The 12900-nt window shown below is 37.0% G+C and overlaps 1 protein-coding gene across 1 annotated transcript in view; it reads right to left on the bottom strand.

The window, feature by feature from the left end:
- Window positions 1-12900, bottom strand: part of PREX2 (phosphatidylinositol-3,4,5-trisphosphate dependent Rac exchange factor 2) — a 287036-nt gene that overhangs the window by 58491 nt on the left and 215645 nt on the right. The window lies entirely within an intron of this gene.

Here is a 12900-nt window from a genome sequence, read left to right as displayed (position 1 = left end):
CAGTTGGTTAAGCGTCTGACTTTGGCTCAGGTCATGAACTCATGGTTTGTGAGTTTCAGCTTCATGTCGGGCTCTGTGCTGACAGCTCAGAGTCTGGACCCTGCTTTGGATTCTGTGTGTCCCTCTCTCTTCCTGTTCCTCCCCCACTCGTACTCGGTCTCTCTTTCTGTCTCTCTCAAAGATAAAGATTAAAAAAAAATTTTTTTTAAAGAATATTTGTTTTTTTCTCATTTGGCTTATAGGAAATGCAATGAATGTCATTAGATCTAAAGACATTAGATCTTAAGACTTCCATTGTGTTTTCTGAATGTGTCTAATTTTATATCTGAGTTCACTGATGTCTCAAGTAGGTGAAGTTCAAAGTTTATACAAACTGAAGTGTATCTAAGAAGCTGCTAACTTATTAATGTATACACAATTGTATGAAATATGCTATGAAAGGAACAAAACTATAGGCATTTAATTTTGCATAACTAGTCTTAATCTGAATAGACAAATGAAAATATCCTAAGTTAGTATTATTCTACTAAAATATTTTATCTTTAATTATAATGTATCATTATTATAATTATATAATTTTAATTATATATTTTTGTATAATATTACATAATATATATTTCAATACTTTACTTTGAAATTTGATGCAAAGAACATGGCTGATAATGCATTTTTATGGCTTTTAAAATGTATGCATGCAGATGAATTCTCCTTCCTTGGCAGTATGTAATATTTGACAAGGTGCATTCATTACAAGGGCAAAACTACATTAGTGAGTTTGATTCTCTAGAGATACTTCCTTTCGTTTTCAAGTAGCAATAAGATTCAACTATTTTAGTCCCTTTTGCCTTTTTCTTCCCTTCTGGTCTTTGTCATATCTTCTTTTCTAGTCCTACAGCTATGGACACATCCCTTTGCAGAGAAAACAAACCAGAATGCTCCTTGTCACTTCAAAATTCTCCCTTTTTTTTTCAAAGAAGATTTCACATGTTTGTGTTGTACTTAACTCTTTAATTGTAAGTAATTAAACTCGCATTAAATCATTTCCTGAAGCCACACACATTAATACTGAGATCATTTGCTACCTCGGAGAATCAATGGAGCACTGTAACAAAAGCGTACTCTTTGGAGCTGGAAATATCTAGTTTGAGCCTTTGCCCCTCATTGCCAGTTGCCTGACTTTGAGCAGTTCAATGTATGTATGGTACTATCACCTGGGAAATCTCAAGCATTAGTTTGCTTTTAACTATTTACTTCTATGTGAGTGCCTCCAGCCTAGTGGATAGAGAGCTTCTTGAATGTCAATCCTCCATATGAAATCCAAATCAATTTAGTATGTTGCCACTTTCAATCCTGAAGAAGCTTCTCCTCTTGTTTCCTCACTATATCAACTAATGATCCAGGTGTCCAATCCAGTGTATCTCCAACCCCCCTATATGTATTCGGTGAGGAAAACCTTTTACTTACTTTCCACATATTTCTAAAATCTATGCCTTCCTCTCCATCTCCATTTTTATCTTCTTAGGGTTAATATCATTTGCCAGAACTATTTTAGTAGCTTTCTAACCAAGCTTTCTGATTCTAATCTTATTCTCACCCCTAATTTATCTTCAATGGTACCACCAAGGTGCTCAGTTTCAAATGCAACCCCTCAGTGGCTCCCCTCTGTGCTGCTTAGAACTCACAAGCACCCCAATTACATGCTTAAGCTTAAGCTCTTCAGCTGGCATCTCTGGTCCCCCTCCTGACCACGCCTCCTGTCTCTTTTCAGCCTTGCCTGCTGTATTGCCCCATTATGGTTCTGCAGTGTCTCTGTTCATAATGGTCCCTCTCACTGAGAAAGCTTCCCTCCCCTCCTTCACCTGGCTCAGGAGCCGTCCTGTGTCAGAACTACCCCATCCTGAGCTCCTTAGTCTCTTCTACGTGCTCCTAGTCTGTGTTTCTGGGCATCCTGTTCCCTCCCCCATGGTTTTAGTAGGGTATTTCAAAATAGCCTATCTACCACATTCATTCTTCCTCTCCCCTCAGATTCTCAAGAGCATACTGTCTGGTTTATCTCTGTATTCTTAATGCTATACACATTCCTGCACTTGTGTATAAGTGCACGATAAATACTACTGAACCATTAAGAATATTCTCAAAACAGAATGGGAGTGGCTAGGAAGACCCGTTCAACACCGACATTACAGTCCATCCCATTCTCCAAATATTCTGTTGAAGTCATCATGATGTCAGCCAGGAACCCACCACCATTTATATTCTGCGTCCTGATTTGGTTGCCCCAAATTTTCACACATACAAACACTTGTTAGTCATCTATTAATAGGTACCTTATCAGCAATGATAAAAGAAAAAGACAAAGTGAAAAGGAGAAACAGATACATAATGCATGATGTGATAAATGTTAACTAACTCAGGGGAGGTGGGAAGACCTCTTGCAGGGGTGAATTTTGAGGTGTGCCAGGAAAGATGGATAGGACATGGCCAAAGCAATTTAGTAAATTAGAGTCATTCTGGCTGAAATTAGCAAAAACCAAGCAAAAATATATTCGGTTTTCTTCCTGAATGACCAACAGAATGTCACAAACTATAGAAGATAAAATTCTATAGAAGGTAGAATTTTGCCCTCAGTTGAAGTTGGGTGGTCCATGTAACTAGACAGCTAATTTTATAAACATAATGTTCTATTCTTCACACAAATCATGATCTCCTTAAATCCACATTAATTCCTTTTAAGTCATGATTATGTCTTCTGAATGAAAAGCTCTAGGCCCACACTAAATGTCCTGACTGCTGTAGGGACAAAGCTTTGAATGGGTAACTTATACTCAATCATTCACCACCTTATGGTACATCCACCAAGCAAAAGAAGTATGAAATGTCAGCAAAAAGGAACTGAACAAAAGCAATAGGAAACAAATCACTGAAAGAGCTTGACTAGAATGCCTTGAATATAATTTTTAAAGACTGTCCTTGTGATGAGCTAGAAATGTCAGCAGGGTTAAAAATAAAAATCAATCTTGCTTCCATAAGCACTGACAAATTCTTCCTCACAGAGTATATTTCCCTAACTGATTCTTCAGGGTACACTGATTTTCTTTGCGACACTTTCAACTCTCACTTATTCAGAAGGAAATTCTGAGCAAAAGGAAAAGGAACTTTGATCTTCCCTTTGCTTTGATGAAAACAATAGCTTTTTCTTTTTCTTTTTTTTTTTAACTTTGAGATAGAGAGAATTCTCTTCAAAGATTCTGGAGGACCATGGGGGAAGGGAAGGGGAAAAAACAGTTTCAAACAGAGAGAGAGGTAACATAAGAGATTCTTGAATGAGGAGAACAAACTTAGGGTTGATGGGGTGGCAGGGAAGGGGGGAAAGGGTGATGGGCATTGAGGAGGGCACTTGTTGTGATGAGCACTGGGTGTTGTATGTAAGCGATGAATTATGGGAATCTACCCCCAAAACCAAAAGCACACCGTATACACTGTATGTTAGCTAACTTGGCAATAAATTAAAAAATTAAATAGTAATAATAATAAAATATTTTTAAAAGATGATTTTAAAGATGATCTGCTTCTACTTGTCATCCAAAAGATCTATTCATCCTTGATAAATATTATCACAATGAAGGACTTATAAAAATGTGAAAACACATAGTTAATCCTAATCTCATTTGCTGCCCTTATCAAAAAATTGCATTAAAAATTCCCTTAACATAACATAAAAATAATTAGATGTAATTACAACTTCTCAAGAACAATGAACTCATCTGAATACAGACAAGAATAAGTACAGTCCAGATAAATTAAAACCTAGATGCATAAATATATATTCAGTCGTATCACATTCTCAGAAGTTACTGATGGCAAAGTTTAATAGAATTACAGTATTTTTCAAATAAAGAAGAGATGATATGTTGTTCTCAAAAGTGTCATTGTAATTTCAACTTATCTGTTCTTGTCGCATGTGAAATTTATGAACCTTGGCTATGCTGATGAGTTTCTTGAGAGAAGTCTCCAACAGAGTCAGCATCTGTACCCTTCAAATGGCCCTACATTTTTTGGATATAAAAAGAAGTAGACTGGAGACTGGAATAAATTCAATAAAATGCTAATTGTACAAAAATAGAAGACCATTATATTGCAGTTAACCTGATTTCCAATTCAATTCAACCATTTTTACGGTGCTTACTATGTACCAAGCACAGTGGAGAACTAAGACCTTGTTGCCCTCATATGTATTGAGCAAGGCAGGTAAATAACCCTCAAGTCAGAATAAAACAAATGAAATCAAAGAAGTTGTTAAGTTTTAAAAAAGAAAGTGATTAATTTCAGCTAAGGCTATAACTGAAGGCTTCCTGCAGGAAGATAAATTTCAGATGGGTCTTAAATAATTATACACTTTCAACACATGGAAACCGAGCTAAAGCATGCCCTGGGTGACAGCTGGCTTAAAAGAAATTGAGGAAGAACTGTTAGTGAAGGAAGTACAGAAGGGATTCTTTTCACACAACTGTCTCACACCCCTCTCCCTCTTGAATTCCAGCCTCCATACACTATATAATTTCTGCCTCCCCCTTCAGGATTTTTACACATGCTATTCCCTCTGCTAGGAAATACCCCTTCTGCACACCTTTATCTCTCATTTCCTGCCCACTAAACACTGCAAGTCCAACTCCTCCTTCAGATCTCTGCATAAATGTCACTTCCTCAAATCATTCATTCCTGAAACCTTCAACCATCTTCCCATCCAATTAAGACTGATTCCCTTCTTACACACTTGCATAGCACCTTACACATTCCCTACAAGGTTTTTTACATATTGCTATAAATTGTTAGTAAAATTTTTTTTCATGTTTATCATAACCCACAGGCAAAATTTTCCTGGAAGGCTGCAATCTTGTCTACTATGATTCCCCCAATGTGAAGCGCTGTCCCTGGTACTTGGTGGGCATACTGGATTTGTCGAATAAACGTCCAGCAGTTTCTTTAGATTTACACTGTGTGAGAATCTGGCACTTAAGTATAACTTATATTCTGTACATGTTAAATCCTGTATACATATCATATATAGAAAAGGAGTCTAAAAAATGCTTAAGTCATATAAATGACTTCAAATTTTTTGTAGACTTAGATGTTTTCTCCTGCTATTGAAGAATCACTTCTAATATGAAACAAAATTTACAGCCTGGAAACTGTATTCATAATCTGAAAATAGAAAAAAATTGAATATACACATTTAGTTTACAGCTTGTCTTAGAGAAACAGAAATATAGTTGCATCTAAAATATTAAAAAATGAAATTTGGTTGAAGAACAGAATGAAAAACAAATATGTAACTGCTACAGAGGAGATAAATATTCATCTGGAATATTTCCAGTTAATCAAAAAAGAAATCACATCACCTAATAACTCTAGAAGCTGCAGCTTTATAAAGAAAAACAATTGTAGGACAAAGGCATTATTTAAATTCTATTCAGTGTTTTCTCTGTCTCTCTTGCTCTCCCTCCTCTCTCTCTTACTGTCTCTCTCAGATTTTATTAAATCCATATTCCTGTTGATTTAAGGTAGCTTCCACAGTTCTATTGATAGAACAACCAAAATATTCCATTTCAAGCCTGGATATACTTTTGGCTATCTAAACAAGGACTAGGAAATAGTGTTTTATGGGTTGAAGGCTCTGAGGGAAGAAAGAAATAGGAATTAGGGTATGTCCTTATAAGCACAGATGGGGTGTAAAGGCTTAGGTCCCAATGTTCTTTATTTTCTTAGGCTGTTTGATAGCTGTACTTAAAGACATAAAATGGCAGTGAGTCCATGCCACCCTTCATATCTATCTTATGCCAGGAGAACATATTCACTGACATTTTTCTTCCTCAGAGGTAGAGAGAAATGACACATTTCGTGGAGGTGCTATCATGGGGATACACAAACACATACATACTTCTCACCGGGCATTTCTCAGTTGAAAAAATTGGTCAAAATATATGGCATTGAGATTGGTATTCGCATAGCATTTTTTTCCCAACAAAAATAAGATATCCATTTTCCTTCTGCTTGTTATATAAAATACATTTTGGCTTTAAAAAAAACTTGCTTTCCTTAAAGAAAATTCTTTATCCACAGAGGTATACCTTAAGAGAATATATGCTTTAAAAAATTTTCTTGCCTTATTTCTCTAAAGAGATGTATTTACATTTAGATATCCAAGATTATAAGCCCTAAAAAAATTCAGTCTAAAGCTATCACTTCACAAACATAATACATGATCTCAATAACTAATATACAACTTGCTTCCTTTTATTTTTGTTATATTTTACTGTTGACTTTATACTGAAAATAGTATTTAAAAAATAATTATCTAGACCCCCTCAAACTGAAAGGAGTACTTAAATACACAAAATATTGTTCACATTTATATTACACTTTGTCTCACTGGTCACCAAGCAGTGCGGTATTTTTTGCCAATAAGCAGGATACATCAAAATGAAAGGGTTTGGTAATGATAAATTATAATTATGTAGGGCAGGAAAAAATGATGCTAATGGGGAAGATGGCTCATGGCCAGAGGGAATAAAAAGGAAAGCCTGAGGTAGAAGACAGAGAATAAAATAGCATGAGGATGTTGAAGGTAGGAAGGAAGATTGCCCTTCCTCCTAAATTTCTTGGTTAGAATTTCAGAGTCAAACACTTTACATGCTATTATTTATTTCTTTTTTTTTCTTCTCCAAATTTTTATTTAAATTCCAGTTAGTTAACATACAGTGTAACACTAGTTTCAGGTGTGCAAGTTAGTGATTCAGCACTTCCATACAATACCCAGTGCTCATCCATCGTAAGTGCTCTCCTTATTACCCGTCACCTGTTTAACCCATCTTACAGCCACCTCCCCTTCAGTAACCCTCAGTTTGTTCTCTATAGTTAAGAGTCTTGGTTTGTCTCTCTTTCCCCTGCCCCATGTTCATTTGCTTTGTTTCTTAAATTCTACATATAAGTGAAATCATATGGTACTTGTCTTTCTCTGATTGACTTACTTAGCTGAGCATAATGTTCTCTAGCTCCATCCACATCATTGCAAATGACAAGATTTCTTTCTTTCTGACGGCTGAGTAATATCCCATTGTAAATACATATACCACAACTTTACCCATTCATCAGTCGATGGACATTTGGGCTCTTTCCATAATTTGGCTATTGTTGGTAATGATGCTATCTACATCAGGGTGCATGTACCCCTTTGGATCAGTATTTTTGTAGCCTTTGGATAAATACCTAGTAGTGCAATTACTGAATCTCAGAGTAGTTCCATTTTAAACTTTTTGAGGAACCTCCATACTGTTTTCCAGAGTGGTTGCATCAGTTTGCCTTCTCAACAAAAGTGTAAGAGGCTTCCCCTTTCTCCACATCCTTGCCAACACCTGTTGTTTCTTGTGTTGTTAATTTTAGCCATCTGATTAGTGGGAGGTGGTATCTCATTGTGGTTTTGATTTGTATTTCCCTGATGATGAGTAATGTTAAGCATCTTTTCATGTGTCTGTTGGCCATCTGGATGTCTTCTTTGGAAAAATGTCTATTCATGTCTTCTCATTTTTTAAGGGGATTATTTGGGCTTTTTTTGGGTGTGAGTTTTATAAATTCTTTCATACATTTTTTATAAATATTTTGTACACTAACCCTTTTCAGATGTCATTTGCAAATATCTTCTCCCATTCCACAAGTTGCCTCAGTGGGCTTGAGAAAATCATAGAAGACATCAGGGAGATGTTACATGGTATTATTTCCTAATAATCAGGTTGAAATCAGTCAAGAACTTTGTCTGACTTGGCATTGGAGGGTATATTTTAGACACAGCTATTAGACATTTCTGCTGCCTCTACCTTGTTCATAGGGGGTAACAGCTAAATCAGGGTGTTTTTAGGCAACCAGCATCAGGGTTATCACGCATATGGCAAAGACCCCCCAAGTGCATTGGCTGATCTGTATTCCTACAGAAACTCGAACAAGAAGGGCCAGAGCAGCCTGCTGGTAATGAATTACCGCCTCACGGAAGCTTCAACCATTTTGGATATTATTTGCAACAGAAATATGAGATACAAATGGACAACAGTCACTAAATAAAAACTTTCCAAAGACTCCTGGATTGTACTTACAATAAAATCTACACCCCTTACAATGGCCCACAGCCCTACATAACCAGGTCTCTACAAATATCTCTCAATATACATCATCCTTCTTTTTTTTAATATTTATTTTTGAGAGACAGAGAGAGAGAGAGTGAGCACAAGAGCATGGGGGAAGGGGCAGAGACAGGGGGAGACAGAGGATCCAAAGCAGGCTTCATGCTCTCAGCGTGGAGTCTGATGTGGGGCTCAAACTGATGAACTGTGAGACCATGACCTGAGCTGAGGTTGGATGCTTAATTGACTGAGCCACCCAGGCACCCTCATGCATCATCCTTCTTAATGACTAGAATCCTCCTGGCCTTCTTTGTCTTCCTCAAACATGATAAGTTAATTCTCATGATTTATGTACATCAGTTCACAGTTTTGAGAAAGACTTTCCCCCCGATTTTGGCAAGGCTGTCTCCTTTTGATTCAGTTTTCTGTTCAAATACCACCTAATAATTAAGTCATCCCTAACTACCTCCTCTACATGACCGACCTCCTAGTATGGCAACTTGTTTTAGTTGCCATAGTTTAGTTCTTCATTGAACTGTTGACTATCTCCAATAATTTGTTTATGGATTCATTTGTTCATTTTCTGTTTTTTTCAATTTCATGAAAAGGGAAACTTCATGGACACTGAATGAACAGTTGATGGTACAAACTCAGAGCAATTGGGGGCACTTGATAGTACCGGACACCAAAACTTAGTAACAGAGAATTTGTTTTCAGCATATTATGTTCACTCCAGTCACTAAGCCAGCCTAACACAGAACAAATAGTATAGACTCTAAATTAGAGAAAAAAGGCCTGTGATTTAAATTTTGATTTTACTACTTATTATCTGGGTAAACTTGTATAAGTTTCCCTTAACATGGAAATGATAATATGGAACTTACCAGTTTTGTTAAATAATCCACATAACTCACCTAGAATTGTGACCGACTCAATATATTCTTAAAAATTGGTAGGTATTATGGCTATCATCATCTTTAAAGTAGTAAATTTTTGCACCTGTTCTTTGTTGTTCTAGAGACTATAACTAGAATGAAATCCATTATTCCCTCTTGTCAAGCATCCTTACTTTGTTCCTTTTGTGACAGCTGATTCGTGTGGACTTCTGTGATGCTGAGCCCACCCAAGAATGGGCACGTGACTTGGGTCTGGCCAATGAATGCCTCCTCGGGTCTTTTGGTGGAACTCTCTGTGGAGGAGTAACGGGGGTGGACACATTCTCTTCTTTGACTGCAACACTGGTCTGCAGTGACCATCTTTACCCAAATGTGTAACAACAATGAAGCCCACACAGAGGAAAAAAGTACTAAGAGACAGGGAAAGAAAGCCGCGCCCCCCACCCAAGACCATATCCTTGGATCTAGCTGTGCCTAACACAGCCAGCGCCACATGCCTTGAATATACCTGTTACATATGCCAATGCATTATTTTGTTTACACCAGTTTGAGTTTGGTTTCTGAAACTTGTAATCTAAAGAATGCTTTCTAAAAAAAACACTAGTTCATTTATTTATGTTTGTTGGTTTGTTGTAAAAAAAAAAAAAAGGCCTTTTCTGAGGTCTAATTAGCAAATAAACAAAGTAACATCAAGAATGATATGGTTTTCAGTGAAAGTGTTCAAAAGGCTCTGGGTTATAATGAACTAGAGACACCTGGGGGTTATTTTTCTACAAAGGATAGTAACAGCCCCTTTAAAGAAATGGTCAACGTTGGTCTGTAGCCCCCAAAACCAAAAAAAGATTGCCCAAGAGTAGTTTCAGAGTATTTATGATTACAAAGTAACAGGAAAAATTAAGGAAGAAATTAACAGCCTTATTCAAGAAATAGGCAGGAAGAGAAGGCATTACTGGAAGTAAAGAGGAAAATAATTGTCTTCCTGTGCAAAGGAAATCTAATATGCAACAAATAGGATATATAGCAGCTAATTACTGACAAGAGCACCAATTAGTCCTGAGGGGTTTGTGCTTTTGAAAATGTTTTCTCTAGAAAAGATACATGAAAATGTTTTATGTGAAGAGGATAGCATGCATTAATACACATATTGTTTATCTTCATAAAAAATCTTAAACATCAGGTACCTGTTATATGTGAGTATCCATTATAATTCTGGTTAAAAATACAAAGATCCACAGGGGCATGAATGTTAGGTGACATCCCCACTTCTCTCTGGCTTGTTGTATCTAAATAATTTCATGCAACTCAACATACATTTTGGAGAACTTCTTATGCAAAATACTTTGACAGACACCATGGGAAACACCAAGATAAATGTATCCCTCATCTTTTTTTTATTATTTATTTTTGAGAGAAAGAAAGAGAGATAGAGAGAGACAGAACACTAGTGCACAGGGGGGCGGCAGACAGAGAAGGAGACACAGAATCCCAAGCAGGCTCCAGGCTCTAAGCTGTCAGCACAGAGCCCAAAGCAGGTTTAAACTCACGAACCAATGACATCATGACCTGAGCCCCAGATGCTCAACCGACTGAGCTGCCCAGGAGCCCCAGTGTATCCCTCATCTTAAAGAGCTAATCATAAAATAAAGATGAGAGATCTATACACATAACGGTATCATCAGGGAGAAAAACAGAATTCCATAGTAGTCATAAATAAAGTAAAATGAAAGACCGGCAGAGTGGTTGGACATTTATTTAGCCAAGGGCAGTGCTTCTGAAATTTGAGTGTGTGTGAGAATCACCTGCAAGGCTTATTATAACCCAGACTGCTGGGTCTACCTAAGATTTTTTTTTTTTAACAAGTTTGCAGATGGCACTGACATTGCTGGCCTGGGGGGTCATCCTTTGAGACCTCTGGAATCTAGGGCACCTGGGGGCTCAGTCAGTTGAGCATCTGGCTCTTGGTTTCAGCTCAGGTCATGATCTCATGGTTCGTGGGTTTGAGCCCCACATCGAGCTCCATGCTGAAGGTGTGGAGCCTGCTTGGGATTCCCTCTCTCCCTACCTCTCTCCCCCTCTCAAAATAAATAAATAAACTTAAGGAAAAAAAGTAGTATAAAATATTTTTTATAAACAGAACTCTGGGATCTAGGGAATTGGTTTTCAATTCCAGCTGCACATCAGAAACTCCTAGGAGACTTCTAGACAGTCTAATGCCCAGGCCTCATCCTAGCCCAATAATAAAAGAAAAATATTTTATTAAGAAGAGCATACTAGAGCTGGACATTGAATCATTGGAATAGTAGCTTTATAAGCGGCTGGAGATGGAAGACCAGATGCTAGGTGGATGGTGAAAAGTCATGGAACAAGGAGACTACGGTGCATGATTGGATATAAGGAGAGTACAGCATGGCTGGAGCACAGGCGGAGAAAAGAAATCTCAGGTCAAGTCATGAAAGATCTTGACTGCCAGTGTAAGGAGGTTGTGAGTCCTTTTGGGGACAATAAGAAATCACCAAATCTTTTGAGCAAGAAGAGTGACACAGTAAGATAGATAACTTAAAATTATTATCTGGAAGCAAAATCCTGAGATTAAAACAACATGGGGTCTTAGAGACAGGAGATTGGTCAGATTGACCAAGACTGGGCAGTGTTACTCAGTGGACACACCATTTAAGAATTTAAGATGAACTTTTTTGTTTGTTTTTTCTTGTGAAAGGAGTCAGTACATTATATGTCTTTGAGAAACAGTGACCTAGATGAGAGAGTAAAGTGGGGGCAGTCCAAGAGACATTTCTGTCAGACTCATCAGGATCTCCAACTATATTTTAGGAAGGAAGAGAAAATGAGAAGCCAAAAAGATACTGGGGGTTTTGAGGTTGAGAGCTTCAGAAGTGATTAACGTGACGGAAGAAAAGTAAAGAACCTACGGAAAGGGACTGTGTGAGGCAGGGGAAGCAAGAGAAAGCATCTGTGGTGAAAGAGCCTACCCTTCGTTCATACGACGAGAACGAATACCTCTTCCTGTCAGGAATTTTAGGAATTAATTTATCTTCATAGTCTCGCCATATTGTGGACAAAACCAAAAAAATGTTACAATAGTTATAATGTAATACGAAATAAAATATAATATAAAAACGATTTTTGAATCATTAAGGCTTAAGGTAGAACAAGAGTATTTTTTCTCTTAAAAATAAAAGCTGTAATCTGTAAGTAATTTAAAAAGATAATCTCTTCGCGGAATAATTCATCAGGTAAGAGGGAGTTATATATGCTAATAATTTGTTGAAAGTTAAAGTTTGAATTGTAACACATTTCCCTTTCACTTACTGTGACTAATCTTCCCTGCCATTGGTTATTTTGCCAGTAACACTATTTTTAGAGGGGGGAAAACAGCAAAATCGAAACATTAATATATGTATTTGAAAGTAGATATTTTTCCAATACCAAGTACATGCTGTGACATAGCTTCTGTGTTAACCACATTCTTCTCTCACTGTCAGGATGCCAGGTGTTTAATGGTACATAAAGGAGCCCTATTTTATTTGCCCCTAATTCACTGAAACCTCCTAGGGGACACCAGTATAAAATATCAATGCTTTTTCCCTCCCTGCTAATGATCTAATAAATATTTAATTTTTGATCTTCTTCAGCAATTAAGACAATAGCATGAAAATTTTCAAACACTGTTTTTCGATTTTATTTTCAAAAAGTGTACTTGTTAGAATATTTGAAATATTAAACCTTAAATAAAAAGACATCATATCAGAAGGAGTATCATCATCAATCATTTAATAACGCATATGTCAAGACCTCTATTGCTCTGCTCTTGTCAA

The sequence above is a fragment of the Panthera leo genome, chromosome F2 (assembly GCF_018350215.1).
Source record: "Panthera leo isolate Ple1 chromosome F2, P.leo_Ple1_pat1.1, whole genome shotgun sequence".
NCBI classification, from domain to species: domain Eukaryota; kingdom Metazoa; phylum Chordata; class Mammalia; order Carnivora; family Felidae; genus Panthera; species Panthera leo.
Note: the sequence above shows the minus strand (reverse complement) of the source record. Positions and strands in the feature narration are given on the sequence as shown.